This window comes from Uranotaenia lowii, chromosome 2 (genome assembly GCF_029784155.1).
Source record: "Uranotaenia lowii strain MFRU-FL chromosome 2, ASM2978415v1, whole genome shotgun sequence".
NCBI classification, from domain to species: domain Eukaryota; kingdom Metazoa; phylum Arthropoda; class Insecta; order Diptera; family Culicidae; genus Uranotaenia; species Uranotaenia lowii.
In genome coordinates, this window is record NC_073692.1 from 418,778,528 (window position 1) to 418,792,305 (window position 13,778).

General features: G+C 35.0%; 1 protein-coding gene across 1 annotated transcript in view; it reads left to right on the forward strand.

The window, feature by feature from the left end:
* The first annotated feature begins 7,025 nt into the window (after positions 1-7,025).
* The window catches only part of LOC129743450 (hemicentin-2-like), a 410,268-nt gene continuing 403,515 nt past the window's right edge, over positions 7,026-13,778 (forward strand). Inside the window, exon 1 of the mRNA XM_055735485.1 lies at positions 7,026-9,405. The gene's annotated coding sequence lies outside the window, so the exon portion shown is untranslated. The remainder of the gene's footprint in view (positions 9,406-13,778) is intronic.

Genomic DNA, 13,778 nt, shown 5'->3' on the forward strand with positions numbered 1-13,778 from the left:
GCCTCCGATGAACCTTACTTGCTCCAATGGTGGTTGGATGGGAAAAAAGATCGACCCAAGGAACGACTTTGGGTCGATCCTACAGAAAATCCTCTTCGGTTCCGATCTTAGCCGACATTTTTGGCGCGCATTGCTAGCCGTTAATGCCAGCAGCATAGCGATGATTTTACTGGGCCCTTTAGATGCTTAGGGTGGTTCACAGCTACCTGTTCATGCCAGAACAATGTCCATCAAGTAAAGTTTCTGAACTGCTCCAAAATTATTCCCACACTCTCCTCAGTGTATTATTATAAGGAATGTATTCGAAAAAAAAAAATGCATCACTTTGCATTGTGAACTAGGGTGGTCGGATTTACCGGTTTTTTACAAATCCGGTATTTCGGTATTCGTAATTTACAAAACCGATAAAACCGGTAAAACCGGTATTTTTCAAAGTATATCGAATTCATGAAAAGGTTTCGTCTAATTGCAGTAGTCATGGCATAAAATGCTTAGAATTTATAACGAAATAGATTGAGCAACATTTCCAATGAAAAAAAATTGGTATTGTGCCTTTAAATTATTCCTTTTCCATAAATCTTTCATCATCCTCATGATAATCATAATATTTATCATCTTCATTTTGTTATTACAATTTTGATGTGAGTTTGCGAAATTCTAGAAGTTTCATATTATTTTCAACGAATTTTGTCCTATACTCTGCAAAACAGTATTCATATTTAAGAACAGATTTTACAGATTGATTGAAAGTTTATATAGCCTTTAATGAAAATGATATGAAATTTGTATACAAAAAGATTTTTCGTCAAAACAACGACTTAACTAATAAATAAACAAAACTCAAAACACTGTCACAAAGCTTTTGGTTGACTCACAGAATTACAGATTATTGTTATCTAAAATACGGATGTTTTTCCTGCAACCTAGGTCGTGATCGCATTAAGTTTGCGCTCCCAAAAATTAAATGAACAAATCGAAATAAAAATCCATGAAAAACTATTCAAAATTCAACAAAAATTTAGTTGTTTGGATCTGATCCATACGTTTTTTGTTGCTATAATACTGTTGCAAATTTAAAAAAAACTTTGTTACTGCTTTGTCTGGAAAAAGAAAATGCTTCAACAGCGTTAAAAATAAAAACAATAAAGTTCCAATAATTACCTTTGAAATATTGACAAAAATATTAATACAAACAGTCCAATATGTATTTAAATGCTGACTCTGTTCAAAGTTTCGTTAGAACTGAAGTTAGAATTGATGTAAACATGTGTTTAAATACTGACTCTGTTGAAAAATTTTATTTTTTGAAACAAACTAGGAAGTTTCTAATCAGTTTTCAATATTTTTCGTTTGAATTTTCAGGTTTGTGAAAGCCTGGAAACGTTTGGAACGATTTTGATAAACTTGGCCTTTTTATAGATAAAACATTTTTGCAAATTTTATCAAATTCCAGCTTTTCAATGAAAAATCCAGTGATTATTGTGAAGTAAACTTAAATTTCTTGTAGCTGTATCTTTTCATGTCATTGTAAATTTGTACAGTCTTTAAATGTTGGGGAGCGTTAGTTCGATAGCTGAACTGAAATGTGTAATGTTTCATAAAAAAAAGCTTTAATTCATAAAGTTACATCGACAAGTTTTAGCAATAATCAAATCTCACATAAATCTTGCAGTAAGGCTTATTGAGCTTGGCTTTTGAGGCTGATTGAACAAAATTTGAGTATTTGTACTCAAAAATATTTGGTAAAAAAACATTTAGCTGCTGTGTCAATTTTCGAACAACGCCAAATAATGATGAAAAATTTACCGGAAACACCGGTTTTTTACCGTCCCAAAAGTCGGTATTCCGGTATTGAAAAAATGGACGGTTTTACCGGTTTTACCGGTTTCGGTAAAACCGGTTAGACCACCCTATTGTGAACTCTTGAATGTATGGATGAAAATTGAAAATTGATTGATCCTAGTTTTAGATTTCAGTTTGAAGTTTGGCTTTTGAAAAAACTGCAACAGCAAATCCTAAACAAAACACAAAAATATCGAATTCTCTGCAATTGGGTTACAAGATGATAAAATATTTTCTATTGAAAAACAATTCGACAATTTAAACCCTGTGGATGATTTTATGAAAAATTAAAATCACAACACTAACTCATATTCTACTTAAAATATTTAGTTTAATCATGTATTGAAAATGACTTATTGAAGAATTTGAAATTTTGAAATCAAACTAACAATAAAAATTACAAGTATTCGATCTCCAAGAATTGAAATTTGTTTCATACTCTCAACCATGAACCTTTAATTTTAATTCATGTTTTGGGTTTCAATAAAAAAAATTTTTTATTATAACTTCCATACGACTTGCAAACTAGAAATAAAATGTGAATTAAATAAAAAAAAATATGAATCTGATTCAAGTTTTCAATTGAGGCTTTCAGAATCAGAGGGATACAAGTGCATAAATCATCAACTTGGAGTTTTGTATACCTTAAGATTCTTCATGTTTCAATGTACATATGGTGCAAATTTAAGATTTTTTTAGTTTTTTTTTGAACCCTTTTTTGATTGAATTAAAACTGCTTGAATTCGAAAAATATATGAAAAATCGACCCATCTTCACAAATTTAAAGCGCGTTTTCTCAAAACTATCATTAAGGCACTTGCACCCCTCTGATCCCAAGCACCTAAAGATGATTTCTCCCAAAACCCATGATGATTTCTTATTTTATTTGTTTTTAAAAATTATAAAATTATCATCTAAATATTGAAAACGCATACGAGTTTCGAAAATTACGTATCCAATTTTGAACGAAATGCAAAACCAAATTTAATCGATTACAAAACAGCTATTGATTTCAATTTTGAATGATGATTCGAGACGATGATCCAGAATTTCAAACTGGATACAGAATCCAAAATATGAAAACAGAAATGCAATCAAGATTTTACAAATATGGAAGAAGAACCTCTGAAATTAATATGATATTATCAAAAATTCAATTTTCAGGAACAAATTTCTATCAACAAACAAGAACATTTTGAAAAACTGAAGCAGAATTCTGAACCGGAGATAAGTTTTCGAGGATTTGGCATTGTTTCTGAGTTAAGATTATTACTTATGAATCATGAATAACTTCACTCAATGATCATAATTTAATTAGGAATTTAAAATTTTGATTGAAGGATAGAATACCTCGCTTGCTTTTCTTGACCCTCATGGGAGGGGGGCTAACCACTAACCTCCCCGCTTCCATCGTTCAGACGGCCATGTCTACAAGGTTGAAAAGCTGTCCTCCGTTGAAATAAACAAAATACGGCGGTCAAATAGTGCGCAAAATATTTGGACCAATTATGAGGAAATACTTCGAAAAATTTCGTAATGGGCATTTAAACGAACTCCTTAGTAGGTATGTAGAAAGTTTCCAGCCAAAAGCTTTTCCTTGAAAAGTCTCACCTGGATTTTTCGGAAATAATAAAGGAGGAAAAACGAAAAAAAAAAAATGATTTCTATTAATTCAGGAGACTGACCAGGGGATGCTGCAAATCAGCCAATGTTTCATAACGATTGACATGATAATTGGCTAAATATTACATAGAAAACTACCTCCAAATGCTACAATTTTCTCTGCATACCACTTCAATAGTTTTCACAAAGTTAATATTAGTTATATGGTTGGATCTGGAACCGTGTTTTACGCCAAAACTGTGATGAAGTGGCAAAGAGTCAAATATATTGTCAATCTGCTAAATTTTTAATAACTAGGATCAAATTAAAAATTTTGTCTGATTTTTAAGGTCACGCTACAAGAAACAGAAAACGTTATCGAAACTTGCCTTGGTTTGGAAAAAGAGAGGTTAATAGTAGTTATTTGAAATGGCACACGTGGTGCCCAAAAATAAATGTCAAAAAGTTTGTTCAATGGATGCTTACGCAAAAACCACTTGACAGAACGTTACAAAAATATGCACAAGTAAACATTACATCAATGGGCAGCTTAACGGTAAGTTTCATCAATTTCCGTTTATACAGTCAAAAGTTATTCACAAAACAAAATATTGCTTTTTTCAAATACACTCCTTAATCTAAAATCACCTAATGAATCCATCCAGCGATTATTAGTTATAAGGTTTCTTAAAAAATATGTCAAATCTGTCAACCAACTTCAGAATTGTGCAATTCTTCAAAATAAAGAGGATTGTCTGAATTTTGAAGATTGTATCTAGAACAGTGCTGCAAATGTTCTGAAAGCACGAATGATATTGACAGTAATTTTCTACCACTGCACTGCAGTGTAAGGAGCTCGTGCTTGCGGCAAGCTTTGTAAATATGTCTATCAGTCAGTAGAAAGCTCACTCGTAAACCCGAACTAACTTGTTTCAATCGACTGCTACGAAAGTGTCTTTCGCTTAGGCGTTTCTGTCACTCACTGAATTCGATCAGTGAATGCAGCTTCAGCATTCAATCATTTTCAGCTGAAGTTGCTGATAATTTCAGAAGGCATTGGTTTTCGCCATTTTCGAAAATTGTGAATTGGGATTCGAAAAGAAAACACGATTTTAAATTCGCTAAGACTAAAAGATTATTCAAAGGGGACGAGAAAAGAGATAAACATAAATTTCTTGATGACGACGTGTCGAATATCTGACAATATGACAAAAATTTGACAATTATGGTGACAAAAAAGACAAAATTACGACAAAATGTAATAAATATGTTGAAAAAGATGGCAAAATTATAACAATATTTAGTATGACCAAAATCTGACAGATATGACGGAAATTTGTCATCAAATGACGGCAATCTAAGAAATATGACAAAATTATGACCTAAATATGACATAAAATTTACTATAACATGACAAAACATGACAAAAAACTGACGGATGCGACAAAAATTTTACAAATTTGATAAAAATATGACAGAAATATGAAAAATATTACAAAAATATAACGCAATTTTGACAGTACAATAAAAAAAAATTTACAAGAAAAATTACAAAATTATGACAAAAATATGTCAAAATGAAGATAGAAATATGACATTGTTTTCAAGATAAAATCACAAAAATTCAATAGACCTTAGTCAATAATATGACAAATGTGTTAAAAATATGACAAAATTATCACAAAAAATTAACAATAAAATGAAAAAAAACATTACAAACTTATGACAAATTTGGTAAAAAAATAACAACAATCTGATAAATTTGACATTTGTCGTATTTTTATCACTTAATAATTTATCATAGTTTGACGACATGTTTGTTCCTTTAATTCAAAAATTTTGTTATATTTTCACTATAATTTTGTCATATTTTCATTATAATTTTGTCATATTTGACTTATTTATGTCAGAAATTTATTTTATTTCTATCACAATTTTTTGTCATGATGTTGTCATTTGATTGTTATACTATATTCGTCTTATTTTTACCACTTTTGTCAAATTTTTGATTTTTTTTTGCCAATATTTTGTCCTATTTATGTGATATTTGTCACATTTTTGTCAATTGTTAACCACAGTTGTTATATTTTAGCAAAATTTTGTCATTTTTTAAAAAAATTATCATATTTTTATCACATTTGTCATATTTTCGACAGAATTAGTTGATATTTTTCATTTTATTTTTAAATTCAAGTAAAATTTGTCAGATATTTGTATTTTTTTGTCATATTTTGTCACACTTTTACCACATTTGTCATGTATTGTTATTTTATTGTCAAATTTTTTTTTATATTTGTGAAATAACTTTGTTATATTTTTGTTGTAATTTTTTAATAGTTTTGTCCCCCAAATTCGTCCTACTCGCTCCCTCGTCAGCGTTCTTCTCGCCAACCCGAACACTTATTTTTCAACCTTTCCACCTCTACACACTTAATGGAAATGACGTTTTTTTTATCAAAATCCTTAAAAAATAGAAACCTCATTAGTAATTATTCAAATTTCGCAAGTCTAGCGCATCGAACCAGCTTTGTCACCATTCAACTAAACTCAATGATAATCTAATTGAGCTTTTTAATTTCAGCAATGTTTGCTTGATTCTTAAAATGAGATTGGATAATCTCATGAACCTGCAAAGAGCTTGAATGTATGTATAATGACCACCTATGTTGCCGATTCGTGAATGAGTATGCATAGTGCTTTCGGGATTGAGCTTTCTGTTCATTATCGGATGAATTCAGATTGACATGAACTGAGCGTACACTGCAATAAATTCAATTGAACATTGAAAGCTGACACTGATTAATTTCAGCACTGATCTAGAAACCGTTTCTTTTCTTCAATTTAATTTTGAAAAAAAAAAATAGTTTCTCACTTTTAAAAATAACAAGAAATAGGCGATATTTATACAAATACAAGCAAACCGCGTCAAAACAAGGCTGTAACTTCATTATGACTCCTCATTCTTCACCCCCATCCTTTTCCTAATCACAACTATCATTAGGCATAAAGTGCAGGTCAAAAATCACAACCATCTACCAACTCACCCCCACCCAGAGAGGCGAGAAATCTACCACCGAAAGATAACGAAAACTGAACGACGACGCCAACGATCATCACGCGGGAAAAACGTTATTCCTCGGAAGATTCCAAAAGGAAAATGAGTGTTTTTGTTCCTTGAGAAGGATGATGGAAACACTAACAACCAGTTGTCTTCTGCTAAAGGAATGCGTTTGTGTCATCAGTGTTGAAGTCATCATTAGTAGAATCATCATCGGTTAAGGTTGATGATGACTGGTTTGGTTCCACCGTAAAACTGCACCGAGTAAGGGGGGATGATTTTCCCACGGTTCTTGTGAGAGCGCTTATCGTGTGTCATTCGTGGGAAAATACCGTATCAACCAGTGTTCGGTGATACTTTCAGTGAGTTCCAGGTTTCGGGTTGAGTTCCTTGGGTGGTTGTTTGGGTGCTTCATCCTGGTGTGTAGGTGGGTGGGATGTTTGGCTTTTGATCAACCGTGGAAAATGACTATACCCGGTTGGTGGACCAGCTTAGCAGGTTCAGTATCGTGGCGAGTGTCGTTCGTTTCGGTTTGGTATCGGAATTTCTCGTCCGTCCGGATATTGTCGGTTGTTTTTGGGGAAATATTCTGCTACTATTATCAACAGCGGGAAGTTGTGATTGCGGATTACTTGGCAGAGCGAGACGAGGTTGACGTTTGAGGTTGTTTTTTTTTTTCTTTCGGTATAAACAACAAGCTTCTCCGGTGGCGAACGGATGAAGATTCGTCCGATTTGTAGTTTCTGGGGCGGTTTATAGGAATCGCCGTGGGAAAGGTTCTGATAATTTTATGTGCGGACCCTGTCAACAGCGCCATTAAGGGTGCGTTTTTCCTTCGTCGTTTTGGATGACCTGGTCTTGTGGGGCCAACAATAAGGTGATTTAGTGCAAAGATAACGCATTTTTTCGCCGTTCGTTCCGAGAAAGGCGGAAAGTGATTTCGGCTGGCCGGACGACCTGCTGCGGACTTAGGGTCCCTCCCTGGAGGACCATCCTGCGGAGGAATTCATTGAGAGGGAGTAGGAACAACCGCATATTAGCATTTCAAAGAAGCTTAAGGGGGTAGTTTTGTGTGATCGCTGTGAATGGTCATTCCGGGGGATGTAAAACAAATTCGGCATTTCACAGGCCATTTGTTGTTTAGTGCTCTGGGGTCGTTCCTTTGCTGCGTCTTGGACGACTAGCAGAAGTCTTTGTTTGCAGACGGCTTTTTGCCTGGGGTGAGAAGAAAAATAGTTGGTGATTATTCCGATAACGATTCCGGTTGACACAGTGCTTCGTTTGGCTTCAAGAGACCGAATAGTTCAACAGTAGACGCCTCCGAGCGAATAAATTTATGGATTAATGCTGACAACACCAGAAGACGACATTTTAATTAAGCAACCAGGCAGTGGTCCACCAGGGGAACAATTTCCCAAACTTCTCTGATACCTACCTTGCGTCCAAGTCCTTAAACCTGAACCGAAGCACAAGGAAAAGTGAAAATTGAAGGAAAGCCGCTCATTTTTCTTCCTCAACGTCATTCTTTTGGAGGCACTCTTCTAGAGGCGAACCTAGCACGTGCACTTGGTGTCGAGAAGAGAAAAAAATCCAACCATCGTACCCTTAAACGAGTGAAAAGCAATCAACTAAACTGTGAGAGCAACCCCTAGTAGTTCCGGAAAAAAATGACTGTGTGAAGCTGATAATTGAGTTTTGCGAGCGCAGACGGGAAATTCGAACAAATAGCTATTTGGACGCAATATTTCCCCGCACTTTCCTTTTCCCTCTAACACATACACTCTACCGACGACAGCCGGTAAAAAATTAGCGGTGATAGTGAAGTGCCCGTTCAAGTCCGGGAAAGAAATCAATTACCGAAAATTTTCACCCCCAAAATCCCGGAAAGAGTGCTTTCGAGAATAAAGCGAGTGTGAAGTTGTGCTCTGGAAAATCACTTTCCCAAACAGTCAGCCAACAGTCGGTGTGTGGAAATAGTGTTATACTGCTACGTGGCACCGGAAATTGGTTGCCCGTAATTGAATTTCTAGCAAAAGGCAACAAGCAAACATCGTAAACGTTTGAAGCAGAGTGTGGGAAGTGATCCGGAAGAAGCGAACGGAAACCCGACGAGGGGAAAACAAATCTCAGTCAATGTGTCCGTTAGAAAATTGATTATACTGTCGGTAGAAGATTTCCCAGAACGGCCAAGGGTATTGAAAATTCTTTCGTAAGGTAAAGACTACCCAAGGAATCCCTCTCCTCTCAATTTTGGGTAGGTACGTGAACCTCTATCGTTCAGCTTTCACCCAAAGCACATATATGAATGCGTGTGATTTAGTGAAAGAGACCCAACGACGACCGGTTTAATCGACCGAAAAAATACTTGAAAGATTTATCGGAAGGTTTGCCCAACGCGACCAACCAGGGCGAAAAAAAGAGCACCACTTTTATGCTCCATAAACCTGACACCGCTGGCTGGAAAAACAACTCAAATCGAAAACTAACTTTGAGCCCGGAAAGCAAAGCAAAAATCTTAAGGGTGGAAATCTCGGCAGCTTCCGCCTCCCACCCAAATCTGTGTGCATCCTTTTTTCCGCAAACTTAAAGGGATCAAAATTCCTCCCCCTTTAGGATGCTTCCGAAGTGAAAAACTGAAAAAAATAATTAAATTTTGAGTCTTGCTGCTGAGACTAACAAACGAACGCGAAAAGCTTGTGTTCTTGTGTGTGTTGTGTTGTGTGAGTGCCGAGAAGCAATTTCCTTGCAATGAAAAATATTTGAAAAAAAAACAAAACAACGCAGCTTCAATGCGGGCAGCACATGTGAGAAACCAACCAGCTTCCCTGAAAATGGAATAAAAACCGGAGGTTGTTCCAGCTTTCTCGACGACGACGACGAACTACTATCCAGAAACAACACAGGTACCGTATCTAATTTCCTGGGTGGTGCTCGGGTATCCTTCCTTGGAATCGAATCCTTTTCCTTCTAGAAAAGTAACGAAAGATGACTGAGAAACAGAAATAGAATCAAAAAATTGTGCTGCTCAACACCCATTTCCGGGGAACCAGCTGTGTTAGGGCGATATTTTTCGAATAAACTTGGTTGTTGAATACCGAAAACCTGCATGCATATCATGTAGCTGCAAACATTTCCACCACTCGGCTTATATGAATGTTAGGAACGTGAGTTCCCAAATTTTTCGGGGCGATCCACGAAAGCAGCGGGTCACCCAATTTGGGAACAGAAGCAGCACCCTGGCCCGGGTCGGATATGGTCATTAAAAGTAGTACCTATGTATACCGGTAGCGGGGTTTCGTGATGTGTTTTTAAAAGCGACACCATCGCGATACACCGGTCGGTGGAGGAAAGTTTATGTGGAGAAAATTGTTTTTTTTGTCGCATACTTTTGGTCGTCAATTTGTTCGAATGAATTTTATTCCGGTGGTTGAATGGAATACTAAAGGGTGAAATATTTTTGGGAAATGTTTATAATAAAAAAACATACAAAGCATGTGTATTATTGTGTTCAGATACTTTAACTGATGAATCAAGGGTCTAGTATTTTAAAAAATGTGCAACAAAATTTAGAGTCTTAAAAAGTTTATTCAATGCAAATTTTTAAAATCATTTGATTTTTTTCCTAAAAAAATTTTTTCTCCCACGGTAGCATTAAAAAAGATTTAGAGTCGAATTCTTAGCAGTTATTTCTGATAAAGCTTTGTTTATTCAAAAATGGGACAGTTACGAATGCGTGTATCTCAAAAACCATTCGTTTGATCGAAATATTTTCTATGAAGGAAATGAAGGTAATCTTATGATAATTCATGAAAAGATTTGCAAAAATTATTTATCGTTTTTTTGTTTGCAATATTTTTACTTTAATCTTGGTATCTCTCATCGACCGGTGCACTTTTTTTTCAGTCTTGAAATTGATCAGTTTTCCCCACTTATACTTCATCTAATCTGTATTTCAGGTGGCTGCATCCTCCTTCTTAAATTGCTGCTACTTTCGGCCCATTACTTCTCTTTAAAAGAAACTAAGTGCAATTTAGTGGATACAGCTGTTTCGAAGTTAACAATATTTGATTATATGTGAGCCACTTAAAAGCGTTTTTACTGAAATGTCTGCTTACAAACTCTGACAAAAACGAAGCTAAACCATCACAAAATTGAACTTAAAGTATAATCGGATAGTAAAGATCGTAGGTTGCGAAGAGTACATACAAGATTACTCTTTTTAAGCTTTTAAAAACAGCGTAAAACAAAGTTTTCATTTTGTAAATTGTTGTTTTTTCTTGGCAAATCATTAAATTTTTAACAAAACAACCAGCAGATACAAACTTTTATCTGCTAGGAACCTTGCCACAAGCTGAAATGGTATAGGATTCGACTGCTGAAATTTGTTTAACACTAGAAGGACCGGCAAATTGAATATACCTATTCGGACCGCGACCACTCAAAATGACTGGTAAAGGGAAAATTTTTTATATCATAATATTTTTAATTTTTTTCTTTTGAAATTATTTTGTTATTTATTCGATGTTATTTTTATTGTTATAAAATGGAACGGCGCATTTACAGCCAATCCGTGCACCCATGTTGAAATATCTAAGCACCGATGTGGTCTATCAGAAAGGCTGGCGCGAGTCTGGTCTAGGTATGGCAGGCGTACTGGGTTCGATTCCCGGTATCGGCGAGAAAACACTTGGGTTCAAACCCCATAAGTTGCCGACAGGTAAGATGTGTTTCCTCTTATAATAAGAATGTTCCAGTTGCCAGCTGGCCAGGTATATACACGGGTGCCGGAATACCTGTAAGTGAACTTCCATTGGAAATTTGTCGAACCTAATAATCTAAGAATGCATGTGAATACATACTTGGGCAGAAACTGCGGTGAATCCGGGCACCCATGGTGGATAACCAGCATATAAAAAATATTCCGTGCACCCATGTTGAAATATCATTTTAATCATTCAGTTTCATGCTGATGTCTTCAAATTTGAATAAATGAGTACACAATTCATAATTATTATACTTATTCTAGTTAAGTAGAAAACATATTTATCACCTAAAACTTCATTTCTCGAATATAAAATCTAACATAACTTTTACAAATTATGATGAAATTTCGAAAAATTTTGACAGAAAGTTTAACAATCATCAAAACGGACCAAAAAATTTGGGAGTCAAGTGCTTGAAGCGCCACACAGCGGTCAATCCGAGAACTATTTTTACAAATTTTCATGACTTCGCATCGAAAATCAATAATTTCATTACTAATGACACGCTCCTGCCCAGCATAAATCAATTAGGGCTCATTGTCTTGAATGTAGATTGCAAATGAAACCAAAAGCAAGCGAAAAAAAAAATCTTGTTTGAGTTATAGGGTTGTGAATTTTACCAGTCATTTTGACTGGTCCCGGTCCGAGTGTCCATGGTGAAATTTTTCTCGCTTATTAAAAGAGGTAGTGAAATATAAAATACACAGTTTTGTAGAGATTCAAAATTCATGGAAAGTCGTATTTTTTGCGAATTTTTAGAGTTTAGTGTTTAAAAGATATTCAACAAACAAAGTGTCCCACCCACCAGTCATTTTGACTGGTACGGTCTTTCTAGTGTTAAAATGGGGGTTTTCATAAGCTTTGTCGTCCATCAGAAATCACCTGTCTCATAGCCTCGGTACCAGTAATACAGCCTACGAGCTCTGGAACAAGCATACATTTGTTATTTGAGGTTAGGTTTGAATGACTCATAACTTTCAGCTAATCGGAGAAAAAATTGTGGGACATTTCAGTGATAAACACTTAATTTTTCGCTTATTCCAAATAAAACATTCTGATTTGAGACTTGAATTCCCGGATGATCCTTAACCGTAGCTGCCGATCATTTGCTTTACTTCAATGCTTGTGTACGAAATTTCGGCATATTATTCTTGTGGAAACAAAAAACTAATAAATTGAACTTAGCCAATTCTAGATTTATTAGTGAGCAAAAAACGAAACGCGGTTCGAGGTTAATAGTGTGGCACTTTATTGGCTACTGACTGGGAAGCCCTCTTCTTCACACGCTTTTTAAGCTGATATCGCTACTATCTACCTAGATCTAGCAACAATAGGCACGAACGTGCTGGTGATCGGATTCTCGATCGAACGATCGGGATAGAGTTCTTAATTGATAAGAGAGATAAGCTCTCTTCCTAATTTTATGGCAAACCGACGACAATATATTCCGCTACGCGTGAACAGCTTGAATTGAACTTTGTTGACATTTTTGACAGATAAAAAAACAATATTTGTTAAAATAATGTTTTTTCAAAGTAATTTTTTTTAGTTTCAACGATAAAATACTCGATTCTAAAAAAAGTTGGCTGATAATCTTTTGATGGAAAAAAAGCTTAAACTCTCCTTTCTAATGGTGTGCAATTTATTTTTGAACAATGAATAAAAATCAGTTCTCCGGAGTTGGCCATGAGAAAAAAAAGTGATGGGTTGTGTTTATGACAGCTCCGTGAAAATTATCTCGATATATATTTTTTAATATGGAAGCGTTATTTGAAAAATTGAAAAATACGAAATTGGACCATGTGAAGAAGAAAGGAAGATTTGAAAAAAAGTTATCAAGAAATGTATCTGTTTTGATTGAAATTTAGTTATGGCGTTACTGCAACTCGTTTCCGGTAAATTAAGCGCTACCAGATCGGCCAACAAAAGAGTCCTGTTATCCTGTTATGCTGCCTCGGTGAGCCTGTTCCGATCTATTTTATATATTAAGACAGCTCATTTTTTCTTGTTATTTCATTCTACAACATTTCTTCCTTTAAAATGTTATTGATCAAGCATCATAAATTTAAGTAGTAATGGATTTGTAAAGTCATGAAAGTCATTGCACAAAACCATAAATCAAGTAATTTTTTATCGAAAAATTCAATAAAATATATTCTTGACGTGGTGAAATAACTTCCATCTTCCAAAATTTGTTTTTTGGTCTTGTAATTTTTCGGATACTTGAACTTGTTATCGAAATTTCCATGAAATACTTAATCCTTTATTTATTCCCCCCTTCGGGTTTTTTTGGAAATTCAGAAGGGGGGAGAGGGTGACAAAAGAAGAAATTGATATTTGTTCCAGCCTAATTACAAAAAAAAACTTTGAGCAGAGTCGAATACTACTGGATTTGAAAATTTGGTGCACAGAAACTCAATCATGTACACGTCCTCTCTAGATTGTTCATGAGTTGATATTTAAAACTTTGTGGAATTATGTTCTGTAGGATGTGATATTACACATCCGCCCAA